The 19416-nt window shown below is 35.7% G+C and overlaps 1 pseudogene; it reads right to left on the reverse strand.

The window, feature by feature from the left end:
* Positions 1–264: 264 nt before the first annotated feature.
* On the reverse strand, positions 265–15481 carry LOC131069141 (probable ubiquitin-conjugating enzyme E2 23; annotated as a pseudogene).
* Positions 15482–19416: the final 3935 nt, after the last annotated feature.

Below are 19416 nucleotides of genomic sequence, written 5' to 3' on the forward strand. Positions count from 1 at the left end.
ATATATTAGGAAGTCTACCATCACCAGATTCCTAGAACTGGAATAAACAAGCAATAACAAAACAAATTGTTAGGGTCGTGAGAGAGTGCATTGGGCAGTTCAACTCAAATGGCGAAATCTGGCTCTTATTCATTAAATGCTGATCAATGTGGCTTCTGTCGCCACAACATATTTAGCATTTTTTACACTTTCAACTATTCTACAACTTTACAAATCAAGAAACCAAGAGGCAACAGAAACAAATCACGAACTGCAGTTCAATTTGCAAAAGAGATACAAGTCAGCATATGACTGGCCATTTCTGTAGTTATTCACATTTTAACTGTAACATTAGATACGTGTCATATCTTATGGTTTGTAGGAAACATCAATCATCATTTGTACCCAGTTCATCAAATGCTGATTTTAATTTAGGAATAATCTTGTCTAACATAAATCTGAAACCAACTGAACTGATGTTCTGAGAAACTTGGTCAGACTTCAACGGTACTTCTGAGAGAGATCCAACCTCAGCTCCGTTCATAAAGGCATCGCATGCACAAAGAATGGAATGACCACGTCTACGAAAGTGATCTTTAATAAAGATTTCAAAATGCTGCAGATACAGAAAAAGTTTAATAAACATCAACAGCACTCTCCAAGTGCAAAAAACCGTTTTAATTCTTATACAAGAAGTCTTACCTGTGGAGGTCTGTGAGAAGATATAACATTAGCTTGCACATCAATAAAAATGAATTCTCATTGTAAGCCCAACTTGCTTATCATATCCTGCCTCATTGAAGTACGGTCTTGCATTCAATACAAGACCCTGAAGTGAAACAAGGACTTGTAGAATGCTTGAAGATGTCGGATCCCAGATTTCATTTCCTCTGCCAATCCATGTGTTAAGAAGAATTAAGCAGACTTTTCCAGTTTCATATAAATTGGGATTCAATCTCAACCCACGAGAATGGTAGTACACTGCCTGGAAAATTTAGAACTATGAATTATACAAGACTCAACACAAAATAAACTTAGATACTTCCAATTAGAAAGCTAGACCCACTTCTGAAATGTTAAAAATTACTTACTGGTGGTGCTTGAGGGTATTTAGACGGAAGATAAATATCAAAGAAAAAAAGACCATCTTGATAAGGAGTTCCACTAGCTCCAATAATCACAGCCCTGAGTAAATCTATTCGATCCTCATAGACTCGAACATAAATGCTCTCTGATCAACCATAAAATCGAGTTCGTTGATTCAGCTCAAATAGTTTAGTCTGCTAAAGGAAAATTGAATCAACGCTTACCAGGTAAATTTTTTTCAAGAAGACTCCACTCTTGCTGAACTTTCTTCGACCACTTTCTATGATTCCAATTCTGTGAGAGTATATGAAAAGATAAATTTTATTAGTATAGTAAAATTTACTTTCACATTCATTTCAACCTGAACAAACAAGACAATTACATTAAACTGCAGATCGCACACAAAATCCCTGGGCAGTTTCATTGAAAAAGTAGTGGTCTGCAGGGTCCTGAACACTGTCAAAGTGTTTAAACAAGTTCTGGCCATCACTAATAGAAATAGGTAAGCTGTTCATTTCTTGTAAGTTTTGTTTAATATCAATAGGTATGCTCCTTGTCAAATCATCTTCAGTAGAGACTTTCGTTTGATCTTGGCCATCTTGTGTGCCTTCCACATTGTTGTGGTCACCACACTCTGAGTCCATTTTATCACCTAAGTCTGTAGTTACTGGCAAAGAAGTCAAACCATCTTTAATGTGTATGGAATCACCACCAGGTTCCAGATGACAATTCAAATCTCTTGTAAGTTGGTCTCCTTCAATGCCACTACCCTCTGTCCTATCAGTGTTCTTTGCAATTCCATGTTTCTGCATAGCTTGCTCTTGAGAACTTGGATCCAATGTGTCTGATAAATTCTTAGAACCTCGGAATCCAAGAAAACCAGTGGCAAGCCTGGCAACAAATCCAAAAGCTCGCAATACTGATGTGTTGGTATCACTAATTTTGTGCAAGTTTTCATTTGAAGCATGTGCAGCATCTGTAGCCTGGTCCATTGCAGGTTCTACGCTTTGCTCCAACTGATTGAAAAATGCAGAGAACTATGGTTATAAAAACCTTACTCAAAAAGGGTATCCTATAAACCAAGCATCACAGAGCCTTATTTTAAGAATTTATCATACCTGCTGCTCATCGGCATCAAATGTAGCCATCATATTATCATCAACAGTTTCCCAGCTTGCAGCATTATCATTATCATCCTCATCGAAACTACTTTGAGTTGACTCCATATCATCATCCCTGCCAACTACAAAAATTGCTTGTGGTCCAACCTGCAAAATACAAGAAATTAATTAAACAAATAAAAATCAGACACCCATATGTATATCTTTAAAACAAAATGCCCATATGTAAATTATGCTTGTTATATAGAGGAACTCCACATGAAGCACTTAGTAATACAATTTTGAAATCTACCGGAGCTTAAAAGCATTGCTTCTCCTTTTCCCTCAAAGTCATCTATTTCCCCATTGATTTGCAGCCTACCATTCATAACAAATCTCCTTTCCTAGTTATCCTCAAGTCCACCAAGGGAGAAGACACGTGGAACAAGAAATTTTGGTAAAGACATAAAAGTGGAGAAGCTAATGTGGGATGTCTAATAGGGATTTGTAGCAAGGAGCGGTAAGTAGAGAAGAGACGAGATGTCCAACTCAGATATAAGATTTCATGTTGAGAAGATGGAGAATGGCAAAAGGTTCTTGAAGATGGAAGATATCAGGCCTTCAATGTATAAAGATGGAGGAAATCAAATTAGGACATCCTACTATGATGGTCCAGGACATCCAACCAGGTTCATATAGGGCTTTTCCTGCAAAAACAATGACAGATGGACAACTATGATATACTGATATAAGCACAACATATGTCAAGCTACGACATACTATCGTAAAGACGATGGATGGCCAGTTTTATGACTGATAAAGAGATTATCAATATTGTTAATTATCAATATAGTTTGATTGGTTCAGTGTTGAGAAACAAACTCACTCTTGAACGCATATTTCCTTCAATCAAAAGGATTTCTAGCATCTTCTTAATAAGAACAACCTAGCAGTCATCTTAGTTTCTATTTTGGATATCATTTGGACGAAGTTTAAGTGACTAATGTCTTTTCTTCACCAGTATGTGGCAACATTAGATAGAAAGAAAGTGTCCCAATTCTTTATCTAGAGAAAAAATTTAAATTTTAATACGTTGCAAATTGACATGAGTTGCAGAACTGGTAATCCCACTAAAAGTTAGAATTCTCTACTATTTACACATTTTGTGAAAAATGTTTTGGCCTAAAATATGACGACAAAAATAGAATAAAGTCAACCACAAAACCCATAAAAATTTCACAACAAAGCATTAGACACTACTCATTGTGACGGTATGAAGCAAATCTCAAAAGAGATATTAAAAAAGGATTTAACCTCATAATAGATACAAGAAAAACAAGAGAGCGCTTACCTTTGTAACTGTTCCATCTACCCACATCACTTCAATTTCCCCATCTCTAACACCTATAATATTCCCAATCCACAAGAAATCCATATCTTGAACCTTTGCATCAACTTTACCCTTGCGACGCCTTCTTGAAGCCCCTTGCTGAAAAGAAGCATCCATACTTTTGGTATCACTTACACATTTCGTTTGAAAGTCAATTTCTTTATCATCACCAATGTGATCCTCAAAATCAAAACCAAGATCAGTCTTTTGTCGCTTTTTCAAACTTCTTTTCTCTGAGGATGGATCTGATTTAACACACTCCCCACATTTTAATTCAATCTCACAATCTTTACCAATATTTGCCTCAATTTCACATTCTTTTTCATGAACTGACATTTTAGCAGCATCAGATGCCTGTGATACCTCTTCTACAGGGGGAAGCCATATCACAATGTCCCCAATAAAATAATTGTAATCTGGATGCCCAACTAGGTCATAAACAAACACTCACTATCTCTTCATTGTCAAACTCTCGAGGATCCTCTGGTCGAGACACAGTTTTCTACCACCTCACTAGGGCAGTGCATTCTTTTGAATCCACAGTTTTTACAACTCCTATGCGCCTAGTTTGAGAATCTTCTCCATCCTCATTGTAATGTTATGTATGACAATTAATAGTTCAATTTGTGGGTATTCATAAGGCCTGCCAGGTTACCCTGCCAAAAAAAACCTGAACAGTAGCAAAATCAAAATATTACATAGATTTGTTTATAGGCAGCGAGTGTAAACAGGATATTACAATAATTTTGTGAACTAAGCATCAAATAAGGACTAAGCATCAAAAAGCTATGTTAATCCCATATGTTACAATAAAATTCAACGAAAGCAATATAAGCTTCAAACCTCATAGTATTATACATGGCTGAAAGTCTCATCTGACAAGAATTTTATTGAAAAGACCTAAAGCACAATAAATCAATGGATCTACTGATGTAGTAACTGCCCTACTTAATTTTTTGCACAGTCTATCCGAGGAATTTTATTCAAAAGACCTAAAGCACAATAAATCAATGGATCTACTGAAGTAGTAACTGCCCTACTTAATTTTTTGCACAGTCTATCCGAGGAATTTTATTCAAAAGACCTAAAGCACAATAAATCAATGGATCTAGAGTGACCATGCAATTTCCAGCTCCATGCACAGTCTATCCAAGCGATTTCTCGTATCTAAGAATAATATTTTTTTTGAAAGCAGATTGTTTGCAGTGTATCAATTTGTCAATCCTCTGGATCATATTGTGTAGGGAATTGAAGGTCCAACCAGCAACATTTCAGGCCTGTCTACTGTATCATGTCTTGCTAAAAGAATAAACTAAGCACAATTTAATGAGGATATGCTTTAAATTTCATCACCATATTTCAGACCTAATTTTATTTTTTAATATTTTAACCAATTTGATGGATGTAGTTAATGTTACTAGCATGGATGCAGATAATATTAATGGCATGTGATGGCAATTTTGTTTAAGAATAAATTCTATGAAACGGAGAACTGCTTCATTGGTTTAAGAATTGAAACTTCCCTCTCCAAGACAGAAGCTCAAATGTTCATTTGAGCATCCATAGATTATACAATTCATAGCAAGAATGCTTTCTAAAGCACTTTTGTCAACAAAACTAGACTCACCGCAAAAGAATGGTATATTTTACGAGTTGTATTTATTATACTTATGACAGCTTATTCACTAGAAAACTCATATTCAACTGACAACTCAATTACACATATGTATAACTCAGTCTAGTAATCACAGGGATCCCTCACTTTTGATTTGCATGCTACCAACTAGATGATTCTGAATCCTATAAATGTTGATAATAAATTTCATCTTGAAAGAAACCAATGTTGTTCCAAAGCACCCTGATCTATAATGTATTAACGAACATGCTAAAAATATAAACTACATTTAATCACACTCCACTTTGTCATGGAGAGTCATGTCTCATGCAAGAGACGCATCCATCCACAAAGATCTTTGGATCTACAAATTTAGTAAGCGTGCAAATTTATTAACCTCTCCAATTTCAACAATTGGTATCATAGCCTGATTGTTGCAAAAGAAATTGTGTAAGGAAGAATGATAGTTACAAACAATTGAGAGTGGAGCAAAATAAAAAGCAAGATATGTCAGGTTGTGTAAGCTATTAAAGATTTATTGACAAGAGAAAGGAGTAGGTAGGTCTTAAAATAACCAAGCATTGTATGGTATTGATTCATTTCCATGAACTTGAAAGGCATTTACATGGTCCAACTAAAAATATCTGATAGTATTTGAACCTCTCTAATCTAGATTAATAGTTGTAAGGTGGATATTATTACGAGAATTTGAAGTGCATTCCAACAAGCCAAGCACCATTCTTTATCAACCAAGCCCAAACCATGAAACACAAAAGAAGAGCACATCTTGTAGAAAAGTCACACGAATATATCTATTGTCATATATCAATGAAGTGAATGTGGTCCCATCTAACTTGTGTGTGCACTATGTAGATTCTATTGTAATTTTTGCCTTTTGAGTAAGGATAGTGAGGGCAATCCATGTTATAAAGGAGACAAGATAAGGAATTCAATCGTTTCCACACTTCTGTGTTACATCAATTGTTGCCAACATGAAAGATTTGTGTACATACAATCATGAAGAAAGGTAGACAGATTGATAAAAGAGTGAAGAAAGAAAATGAAAATTTGATGTGTAAAAAGGATATTTCGGAAGAATTGGTGAAATTTAGAAAAAAAAATGAAGAATTAAAAGAAAATATGAAGTGGTTTGACAAAGGAAATACTTACAAAGGAAAATAGTTCTAACAAAATGAAAGAAGAATGTAGTTTGTTGGAACAATTACTTGAGGTGTACCTAAAGAAGAATGCATGGTTAAGGTGTAAGCCTACACCATATAACATCTGATGTAATCCAAATGATCTGTAGTATTCAATTGATGAATCATTTGATATATGTGATACAGCTAAAGATAAAGAGTGTAAAGTTGGGGACAATAATATATTTGAATCTACGAATCTTGTGTAATGTCTCCTTGTTAGTTATGCCTTAAGATTTAACCGAAATTTACCCAAATCTAAAATAAGTAAGTTAAGTTTATGGGAAATACCCCTGTTTACTGTTTTCCTGCATAAAAACTAGAGAACATATATATTGTTACACGTACTAAAAAGTATATTTGAGTGATGTACATCTTACTGTATTACTTACCATGAGTGTGAGATCTATTAGACAAATTGAGATTGTTATATTTGTTAGGTATAGTCTGATTTGTTAGATAAAGTCAAATTATAGATTAGTTGCTCTTCTTAATTATCTAATTCTTCATTACACTAGGGCAGGCTAGTTGGATAGGGTGTCCAAGAAATCATCCCTCCTAGGCCCAAGGGCAGAATACCATATCCCCCTTGGCACCATATGGCAGGTGTTAGGCATCCATCATGGAGTGGCGTACCCAGTGAGGTGGTCTATCGTCGTTCCCCCTCATCACAACCACCATCTCTCCTTAAGCCCAAGAGCAGATGCTTCACCCCTCTTGGCTCCATGTGGTAGGTGTTAGGCATCTATAATGGAGTGGCGTACTTAAGAGAGAGTCCCTCATTTACAATGAATCATTTGTGATACTCCAAATAAGTTATATTTATCTATCATAATTATCTTATTACGTTAATTCCTTGTATTGGATTATCATCATTTCCTGTTAGTATTACTTGAATTGGTATTAATTATTTATTATCATTATTTCATTACAATCAATTTATTATCCCTTATATTGACAGCATTACGATAATTTGTGCAAACCCAAATTTAAGAGTATTATACTATTATCTATCCTCAGAGGTATACACAGGCATGTGTTTATATGTGATGTTTGACAGTGCTGTGAATTAATATTGTTTGACAGAGATATACATATCTCATTTTATTTGTCATTATTTTATTTAAGAATGTTCACTTAATTTATTTTCATTGATGCACAGATTTGATTTTAATTTATAATGCTGGCTATCATATTATATGTTAAGTCAGAAAGTTAAGGAAATTCGTACCTGTCATTACCGTATTATTCTTTTTATTTACTTGTAGACCCAATCCTTGCTCTTTCTTCTTTTCTGGGAGTCTCGAGTGGTTATCTTCGTTTTTTTTTTTCTATCCCAATTTGCATGGAGGGGAGGGTATTTATCCTCCCCCACATCGTGGTGAAAAGCCACGATGTTTTGCACTTGGTCATCCCACTCAACCCACCGTTCAAAGGAGACTATTAGGCTTCTTAGGCAATGGGTTAATAAATGTTTTAAGAACATCATTGTTCATCACTATTAAAATATAGTACATGCTATGTGTATTATGGACATATAAATATATATTGTAAATATAATAGAAATTATTCAATATATGTAATGTAAACTAATAAATATTGTAAATATAAATTCAAGATGTAAATTGACAATAAAATATCATTTTAAATAATAATGTAATTATCATAATTTTTTAATATGATATTTTTATTATTATTATGTATTATTATTATTATCTATTATTATTATCTATTACTAAATTCTATTATCAGATTTGGGACATCACATCTTGCTAGCTGTGATGATAATAACAAAGAATATTTTCTAGTGTATTTTTTTCTGGATTCGATTGTGTGTATATTTTTCCATAAAAAAAAAACGTTTCGAATCACACTCCGTGATTCATCATCAGGATGAAAAGAATTCCCAAGACATGAAAGATGTTGAGTTGCAGATTTGAGGCAAAATATAAAGAGGAGAGGGGTGGGGGAAGGCACGAGAAACAAGGAGAGAGGAAAGAGAAAAGGAAAAGACCACCTGAAGGATGGGAGACCTAAAAAACTCCAAGGAATAAACCACCCATAGAAAGAAAAAAGGAAAGCCAAGCACCACATTCAAAACCACTAAAAAACAAAAAAGAAGAAAAGAATTTGGGACAAAAATTAAAAACTAAAAGAATAAATAAATGATGGAAAAATATACACACAATCGAATCCAGAAAAAAATACACTAGAAATGCAAAATGGATTGTGGAAATCTCATAGCTTTAAAGAATATTTTGTCAAAAATGTTGGCTTTATAATTATGAAAAAAATGAATTATAATGGAAAAAGTTTGGGAAAGTATGGGCAAGGAATTAAAGAGCCCATACCAAGTGTAGGGCTAGAGAATGAAGGACCTTGATATAATAGAAGTGAAAAAAATACAAATGATGTGATGGGTAATATAATTAGAAACAAATCAATTCAAGAAATGTATTGGTTTCAATGTTCTCATTATAACAAGAAAAGACATAAAAAGGAAACATGTTGAGATATCTATCCTTGTACTATTTGTGGATTATAGGATCGTTCTTAAAAATTGTGTTGAAATAGATAGTGGAAGAAACAACCTATGAAATATAGGCTACAAATGAATTGTGGATGGATTGGCATATCTAGTTGGCAAAAGGTCAGAAATGTGATCAAAATGTTGTAAAAGCATAAATATTCTCATGTCAAATGAAATAGCAATCAAGCAAGTTTTGAACATTTGAGTTGGGTGATTAATGATCATTTGTTATGACTCAAAGGAAATAAATGTCTTACTATATGTTATTAGTGAGTCAAACATATTAACATTAGGTACCATTTCATCAAGAGAGCTAGAGAACAACGGACAAATCTACTAAGAGTTTTGTGGATCAAAAGATTAGTTGGTAGACATATTTTCCTATTTAACTCGAGGGCACATGGGCTGAAATGTTCCCTTGCCATCCCCAAATTTTGCCAAATTTTAGAAACATCTCAAACACATCTAGGAAAAAATAGTCCCATACAACCTAGCCAATTTTTGTTTCGTTAAAAAGAAAAAACACAAAAGTGATAAAAAATAAATCTCTATTCTTGCTTGTTAAAGCTTGCCACATTTAGTCAAAAGTGGCCATTGAAATTGAATATGGACTAGCACATTGTAATCTTGTTCATATAGCTTGCTTGTCCTCTTAACTAGCTTTTATATAGGACATTCAATCTTCTATCTTCTTAATCTTATTCCAGAAATATTTACCCATATCGTCATTTTTGGTTTCCACATCCCACGTGTTCTCATGAATGAAGTCATGGAAATAGCAAAGGCACTAGATTAAAGACTTGGTTCCCCTAAAGATAAAGTCATATAAAATGATGATGTATTTGCAAAGAGTTAGAAGCTATGTTTGTTGCATTTTGATCTTGATTTACAGTGAAAACTATGGGGAAAGGATGTAATCAGAAGGGGCATGCTACCTATTCCATCTTACACTTTCGACATCAATCCCTTCATCCCATAGCCTCTTGGTTAAAAGACCACATATTGCTTAACTAGTCTTTCTTTCCTTCCTAGTACATAGCCAACTATTATACAAACAGTTGCAAGAAAAGTATCATACATGGGTAGCTGTTGATCAGTGAGAAAGCTTGCTTGGTAGTGGTGTTTTCTTTTCAAAAGTTCTGCCACTATATGTTAGCCCACACAATCAAGTTGGTAGCAAAGATCGATCCTCTCAAGTATCTACTCAGCAAGGGAGCTCTCATAGGAAGATTAGCTAAATGGGTCATGATTCTAAGTGAGTTTGATATTCAGTACACAGAACAACGAGCTATGAAAGGACAAATAATTCCAGATCAACTGGAAGAAGCACCACTACTAGACCAACAACCACTACAGGTGCAATTTCTAGACATGGATGTACTCACTATCACACCCAAGCATTGGACCCTATACTTTGATGGATCCTATACATAACATGGATCAGGTGCCGACATCCTGTTCGTCACTCTAAAGGGGCACACAATTCCAAGATCTTACAGAGTAATGTTTTCATGCACCAACAACATTGTTGAATATGAAGCCCTAGTAACAAGAATTAAGGTAGTCGTAGAATGGCGAATCACAGAATTGAAAGTTTATGGGGATTCTCAATTAGTTATCAATCAGATCAATGATGACTATCAAACAAAGGATGATAAACTAATGTCTTACAAGAGAATGATGGATGACTTCAAAAAATACTTTATACACATCACCTTTGAGCAGATTTCAAGATTGAACAACATAGTTGTCGATGCAATGGTCACTATCGCTTCACTGCTGCAAATTCCAGATAAACAGAGTCGTTATGAGTTCCTAGTAGAGCAATTGTTTTCCCCAACCTATGACAATTCCGCATCCCAATTCATCTATGCCCTAACTGGTTCAGATTCACCTCTGTATAGGAAGATCTATGATTATCTCAAAAATAATACTCTCCCACCCAACCTATCTCGCGACCAAAAATGTAGCTTCATCTGACAAGCTACCTGCTATACCTTAATCGCTGACGTACTTTACCATTGAGGTCTAGATGGTACTCTTCTTTGATGCCTCGATCGTAACGAATCTGACTCTTCCTTACATGAGCTTCACAAAGGTATTTATAGTATGCAATCAAGTGGTCCTACTCTTACCAAGAAACTTCTGAGAATGGGATATTACTAGTTGACGATGGAAAGAGAGTCCTATCAATTTTCTAAGAAATGTCCTAAATGTCAAATTCACGGTAACCTCATACATGCACCAGCACAGGAGTTACAACTGTTCACCACATCTTGGCTTTTCTATCAATGGGGACTTGATCTGGTAGGGAAAATTGATCCTTCCTCTTCTAATGGGAATAAGTTCATTATCACCACCACGAAGTATTTCACCAAGTGGATCGAAGCAATCCCGATGACCATCGTAACTAGAAAACAGATCTCATCATTCATCCTCAATTATCTCATTTGCAGATATGGTATTCCCAGTTCTATCATAATAGATAACAGACATCCTTTCAAGAATCAAGATGTGCGAGATCTATTTGAATGATTCAAAATCCAACATCGCTTCTCCACACCATACTACCCATAGGGGAATGGCCAAGCAGAAGCGTCAAACAAAACAATCCTAAAAATCCTCAAGAAAACAGTAAATGATGTTGGCAAGGATTGGCATGTACAACTCAATCCAACACTTTGGGCCTACAAGACTAGTATCAAGACACCTACAAGGGCGACACCATATTCATTGGTGTATGGCTCAGAAGAAATTCTACCTCTTGAGGTAGAAATCCCATCTCTCCGAGTATCTTTGAAGGGCCTCATACCAGATGAGGAATATCAAATAAATAGGTTGCAGGAACTAGAACTTTTGGATGAAAAATGACAACATGCTTATGATCATCTCAAGACATATCATAAATGAATGTGTAGAAGCTATAATCACAAAGTCATCTGAAGGGATTTCAAAGTCGGTGATCTCATCCTAAAGAAAATCCCAGAAATCAGCAAGATCGAGAGAAGAAGGGGAAATTTGAACCTAATTGGTTAGGACCTTTTGTCATCATATCAGCCTACGAATCAGGAGCATATCAGTAGTCAACTTCAGAAGGGGACGTGCTCAACCAAAAAACAACATCCAGCTGAAGAACTTCTACACTTGAGTCATCCAATGCACGGATCAAGCAAAAAAGCAAAAAAAAATTTAAAAATCAGAAAATTACAAAAATAATAAAAAGCAAATCAAAAGGTGCAATAAAAACAAGTGGTGAAAACCTGGCAAGTAGGCATCATTTGTGAGAGAACAGCTCCTCTATCTATTAGTACTCACATCATATATTTGATCCATCTGATCTAAGCTAATAGCCATCGCAGAACACTTATGCAAGCAACATTATCCCAGATATACTTAGTGTAGTCACTGTCCTTGACTATCTAAATAGTTATCCATATCATATCCCACCATGGCTTGGTGATCAATGAATATATCGACATTAAAAAATATGCATAACTAGGGGAAACATTCATCTCACTTTAGCATTCAAACAACAAACAAGGATCGCAGCATACTAGGGAACCAATGTCAAAACTGCTCATCGAGCTAGAAAACCGGATCATTATCCAACTGCAACTTCAACACACACACAATGGATGATTTTTATGAATTATGATGTCTTTACATTTGGCATGAGTTTTTGACTATTTGTCTCATAATTTCTAAATCATTAGATCTTTTGAGCTATTCAAGGATGCACTAAGCTAGAGAAGCAACTAAGGAATCTGATATTTTCCTTGGTTTTTTGTCTGTGAGGCGATCATTTGTATGGTGCAAATTTGTCTCGAGACATGATTGGAAACATATCATTGAAGACATTTTCCACTTTGCACATAAAAATGGTTAACTCTTGTCTGTTTTATGCAAGCAACACTCAGGTTGCCTTGGTTCAATTATACCTCAACACTTGTGGCATCTTGCAATATCAAACATCCATGTAAGTTTTACTCGGGTCATTATGGTCTAATTATACCATGATACTTGTATTAAATTTTAACATATCAAAAGCTCAATGATGACAAAAAGAGCACAAAAAAGTGGCTAAATGGGAATGACAACGACATAATTAAAGTGATCATTTAGTTGCATATCATTATAACCTTGCATTTATTTGCATATCATTTAAACTTGCTTTTAGTTGCATATCATTTTAAAACTTTCATTTAGTTGCATATAATTTTAAAACTTGCATTTAGTTGCATATCATTTTAAACTTGCATTAGTCTCACATCATTATCATTATCATACATCTCATTTTCAAGATACATCTCACATCTCATTATCATTATCATACATCTCATTTTAAAGATACATCTCACAAATCATAAACATTTAGATAACATCAATCTCATTTCAAAATAAACACAACAATACATCATCACATTATCACCCATTCCATCATGAACCATGCATTCACATCATCATATAATAATCAAAATCAAAAGATCAAAAATGTCATTATTATCTAAACATCTAATCATCATCATAAAATCATCATATCAAAACATAATGCATATTGTAAATCACTCATCACCAATAACACATCCGATGTGGATCAGAGAAAATCAATGCCAATATATATATATATATATATATATATATATATATATATATATATATATATATATATATATATATATATATATATATATATATATATATATATATATATATATGTATATATATATATATATCTCAAAAATGGTCGAAATATACAAGGGATATCATGTTTGTCAAAATACAACAAAAGTGATCAACATGCCACAAAGACAGGTCTCTCAAGTATGACTATCTCCTGAGGCGGATGATCTAACAACAGATGTCCTAGCTCCTGGATCTCCACCAGATGGATCATGTCGGGCAAGCCTCGTAACACCTGTTCTCTCTATCCTCGTATGGCTATGGCTAGATCGAGTGGACGCTACTGCAACATAGCTAGGAGCTCTATGATCTCAAGGGACCACCTCCCTGTATAAATTCCTATAATACTCAGCCTCCTTGGCTGAGTACTATATCTCTCTCAATGTGTCCTGAACTGGGGCATCAGTCGAGGCTCTCTCTAACTTGTCAGCAAGGGCCTTTGCCCAGCCCTGATGCTCTATCTCTATATCCTACTCTGCAATGACCTATGTAATCTGTCATTGTTTCACTAGCACTTGTGCTTGCAGCTCCTACACCGAGACCTGTATTGTCTTGATCTGAGAATCTTGTCAATGGGTGGGCACCCTGATCTAAATAGGTACCTGTGTCATGGTCCCACCCACACCTGTCCCTATCTTAGGTGTTGGTGGAGGTAGAATGTTAGATCTCCTCCTCTGGGAATGTCGCCTATCATTCTCTATCCTACCCACATCAGCTAACACTGCACCTAGCCTCCCACCCCCACCCCCACCCACACCAAGAATGATACCACCTCTGCCACCACCCCCTCTACCTCTGTCTCCACCTCCAACTCTATCTCCTCTATCTCCTCTACCTCCTCCTCCTCCACCACCTCCATCTCCTCCACCATCACCTCCAGTACCTCCCTCTCCTACCTCCTCTCCCTCATCCTCCTCTCTCCATCTAGCTCCCCCTCGCCTCTATGGCTACTCCTCCTCATCATTGTCAGCAACTGGCAACAGCTCTGTCGGATCAGATATACGTGCCACGACATGTGCCATAAAGTAGGTGGAGAACTCCTCTGTCATTTCAGTATCTACGACCCTGACCCCATAATCCTAGATCTGTCTCGCTAGGGACATGTACTCATCAATAGTTGCCCCGCTATCTAGGGTAGGTCCCCACTCCAGCACATCCTTTCGTTGACCAGCATACAAATAGGCTCCTTATGGCATCCCCTGTTGTCTACCATATTGCTTATGAACACGATTGTGCAAGAATCGCTCAATAATAAAGGGCATCCGCCCAATTAGGTACCTCGACATATATACATAGGGTATCTCTAGCCCATCCTTTGTCCACACCTCACAATCCATATACGGTCTCCAGATGACCATATCAATATCATGCAGCGCCCTCCGCCAATGCTCTAGTTTGCCCAGCTCCTACTGAACAACTACACTTGTATACCCATAAACATATGCCCAATCAACTGGCCTATCCCTGTCAGCAAGCGATCTTCACATTGGCATACACTCCCAGGCCCACACCTGTAACAATGTCACCCCAGCTGATAAACTAGTATATCCCAGATATACTATGTGGTGAAGCTCTCTATATAGATGGGCCAACATACAAGACCCCTATGCAAACCTGCATCACCATGTCCTCCAGAACCAATCCCCATCCAACGGCTAGTACCTTTGACCCATGGTCGGGACACAAGAACCCACCAATGAAACTTGCTAATACTGATGGCAGCAGAGCATAGCCTAAATCCGAAAACTCGTACCATGAGATCTCATAGCCACTAATCACATCATCCTGAAAGATATGGCGAAGAGCCTTTGTGCCACCCTTCTCGATCTGCTTGTAAGGAAATAGAGCCCCAACCACAGGAATCCACAGAATCCGATAATAGTCCTCTGGTGTGACTGTCATCTCACCAATCACCAAGTGAAAGGTGTATGTATCATTGTGCTACCTCTCTGCCAAAGCTGTCAGTAACTCTCAATTAATGATATACCAGATCATGTCTAACAAAGATGATAACCCATATCTCTCAATCACATCTCTGTTAGCATGTGACAAACATGGGATAAGTGTCCATGGCCTCAAAAATCACTCTCGAGACTAAAGCACGCCAAGCTCTGCCTGCAAATCAACATATATCCATCATCAGTTCTCAATTCCATCCAATCTATCAGCAATCAAAACAAATCAACTTGAAAAAGCAAAGCATATCAAGAACACATCAGAAACACATTCACATCATGTCAGTGAATCAATCAGCGCATCATATCAAGATCTATATCGAAAATCAAGATCCATATCGAAAATCAAAGACCCATATCAAAATCAAGGACCCATATCGAAAATCAAGGACCCATATCAAAAATCAGACTCATATCAAAAATCAAGACTCATATAGAAAATCAGACTCATCAAGAATCAAGGACCTATATCGAAATCAAGGACCCATATCGAAATCAAGGACCCATATCAAAAATCAGAACCCATATCGAAAATCAAGAACCCATATCGAAAATCAAGAACCCATATCGAAAATCAAAGACTTATATCGAAAATCAAGGACCCATATCGGAAATCAAAGACCCATATCAAAATCAAGATCCATATCGAAAATTAAAGACCCATATCGAAATCAAGGACCCATATCGAAAATCAAGATCCATATCGAAAGCAACAAATATCAAAATCAAGGACCTATATCGAAAATCAAGGACCTATATCAAAAATCAAGATCGAAATCAAGCACCCATATCGAAAGCAACTCATAATGACATCAAGACCCATATCAAAATCTAAACAATATTAGAGTAATCAACAGACCCATATTGACATCTACACAACCTATCTAATCTATTTGACTCACGACACATTTTTTACAGCACTTGTTTTCCATCTTTGGACCCCACATGCTAAATCAGGGCCCCAAAGGCTAAGCTGCCACATATGCGCTAACCTTTTCCAGGCATGCATTGTAAAACACACCCTACGTGCTAATTGACACACCATTTGTGCTACCCTGTTTACCAAACATGCTAAGCTATCCTAAGTGCTAACTAGCCAAAAGCAACTCATATCGAAATCAAGCACCCATATCGAAAGCAACTCATAACGACATCAAGACCTATATCAAAATCTAAACCATATTAGAGTAATCAACGGACTCATATTGACATCTACACAACCTATCTAATCTATTTGACTCACGACGCATTTTTTACAACACTTTTTTTCCAACTTTGGACCCCACATGCTAAATCAAGGCCCCAAAGGCTAAGCTGCCACATATGTGCTAACCTTTTCCAGGAATGCATTGTAAAACACACCCTATGCGCTAACTGACACACCATTTGTACTACCCTATTTATCCAACATGCTAAGCTATCCTAGGTGCTAACTGGCCTACCCATTGTGCTTCTATGCATATCCTATGCGCTAAAACCATCCTACGCGTTAACCTACCCCCCGACCGCACTACAATGTGGCACTGAGATGCTACACCTACCTAGGGTTTTCTATGCTTTAACCTTCCTATCTTATGCACTAGACAACCTACCCTAAGTACTAAACCAGCAAAATATGACCCCAAATTGAAAAACATGACGAAAATAAATAAAAATAATCAAAAACAAAGATAAATTTTGGCCACTTACTGGTGGGCCATATGAGGCGGGTCTTTGGTATCGCCTAACGTGCTCAAATTGGTGTGAGGAGTATGAAATCGACATCGTCGTTACAGCTCTAAATGTCATAATCACAAAGAAACAAGTGTGCAAGTGATTTTTCAAAGTCACTTTTTACCTTTTAATAGGGTAAAATCCAGGGTTAATAAGTGGGGCATGTATTTTATTCCTACTTTTTCATTTTTAACCTTACCAACATCATTTTTTGGGAGATGAATCAATAATGTGCATACAACACAGTCAATATTCTCATATTGTAATTAAATTCAAAAACGATCATAACCTTGACAACTTTTCACTAAATCCTTGATTCATCTCCCAAGGGGGCATCATCAATATTGTTCATCAAATCTATATCTGGGGCATCATATCGACACTTTGACACACAACATCATATCAATCAAATTTTGGCGACATATCCAACAATTTTATTTGAATCAACATGTGCACACATGTCACTTCAAAGAGGGGAAAAATGTAGACATGTAAATCTAACCACTTTCCTAAATAAAAATTTAATATTTATTTTAAACCCCGTTCCTGCGATTAATTAAATTTTATATATTAATTTCTTCATTTCTTAATTTATTTAATTAAATTCACATAAACCTTTTTTAGCCTTTAATTAAATAAATCACTTTATTTAATTAATTCCCTTTTCTCTCTTTTTAATCAAACTTACATTTAATTAAATTGAAATAAATCTAATTTATTTATTAAATCCCCCCACTTGTATTTATGCAAGTTGCATCTATTTTAGTTGAAATAAAGTAATTTTATTTTAATTAAAATCATTTTCCCTCATCCACTTGCATTTTCCTACATCTCCCACTTGCCTCCTAAAACCCTTCTAGATTCTTCTAATCACTTCCAATTTAGCCTAATTCATCTCCTAATTATTGTCACATTCCTAAGCAAAGAGAAGTCACTTCTCAAAGCCTCCAAAGTCTTCAATAACCATTAAAGGCTTTGCGTCTTTAAATATTTAACCTCTAAAAGTCTTCCAAACCATTAAAGGCTCTTACATAACCATTTATGGTTAACTCGCATTTGGCCTTTGGTTAGAGACTTTCCTCTAACTTTTTGACTCAAGAGTCCCATCAAGCATTCATGGCTTTAACCTTGGTTATCCTATTAACCCTTGCACAAGATTTTACCCCTTGGGTAAAAGCTTTATCCATTGGATAACCCTAACCTAACCTTAACCCTTACCTCCTAGTGTAACCTTCATGTCTTCTCAGGCATTTAATGCTTCTTGCATCTCCTCTCAAGCAACCTCTTGTTGACAATTGTCATCTTTTCATTGGTGAGAATTGTAAACATGGATTGATTAACTTTCAATCCTAGCCCTTGTTAAGATTATTCAATCTTTACCATCCATTGCCCTATTTTTCATATAAATAGAGCTCCCATTCTTCATTTTCAAATAATCCAAGTTTCATGCATCTACATTATAGTCTAATTTACTAAGCATTTTAGCCTCTATTTGTTAAAACATCATCATAAATATTTAAAATCATTTCATTTTCATATCAATAATATATCCATGCTAGTACATCATGATTAAGATAATTTAGCACTATCTTTATCATATCATTATCTTCGTACTAGCTTAATCATCATAGTTTTAATATCATGTATATCTTAGAATGCATTCATGCATATAAATCAAATATCACCCATTCTTGGAGTTGTCATCCGTAAGTCATTTGCTCAATGATCTAAGAGCAAAACATTAACTTTAGGGATCCTATGAGATAGAGAACAATGAGACAGCCCTTGGAAAGTTGAACTAATTGAATTAGTTCATATACTTGCATCACGAGTCTCATTGGTATGTGGGTCTTTTAGATTTGATTTATTCATTGTTGTCACCACATTTTCCCGCATACACCTACAGTTAATAATTCAAGATTAGACACAATGATTAGCATGGCAAGTATGAAGCCTATTAATGATGGTGATTAAGATATTAACCAATCAAACAACAATGGCAAAGAATAAACCTTGTTTGAACAACTTGTTGAACAGTTAACATGAACCAGATTTGACAAAGTCAAAGTGATTGTTAAAACAATGAGTTACTTCCACTAACTTCATTAATATGTGATCAACAATCATATTAAAGAAGACTTTGATGATATATGACTAGATTTGAGCAAA

Source organism: Cryptomeria japonica, chromosome 11, assembly GCF_030272615.1.
Source record: "Cryptomeria japonica chromosome 11, Sugi_1.0, whole genome shotgun sequence".
Taxonomy (NCBI): domain Eukaryota; kingdom Viridiplantae; phylum Streptophyta; class Pinopsida; order Cupressales; family Cupressaceae; genus Cryptomeria; species Cryptomeria japonica.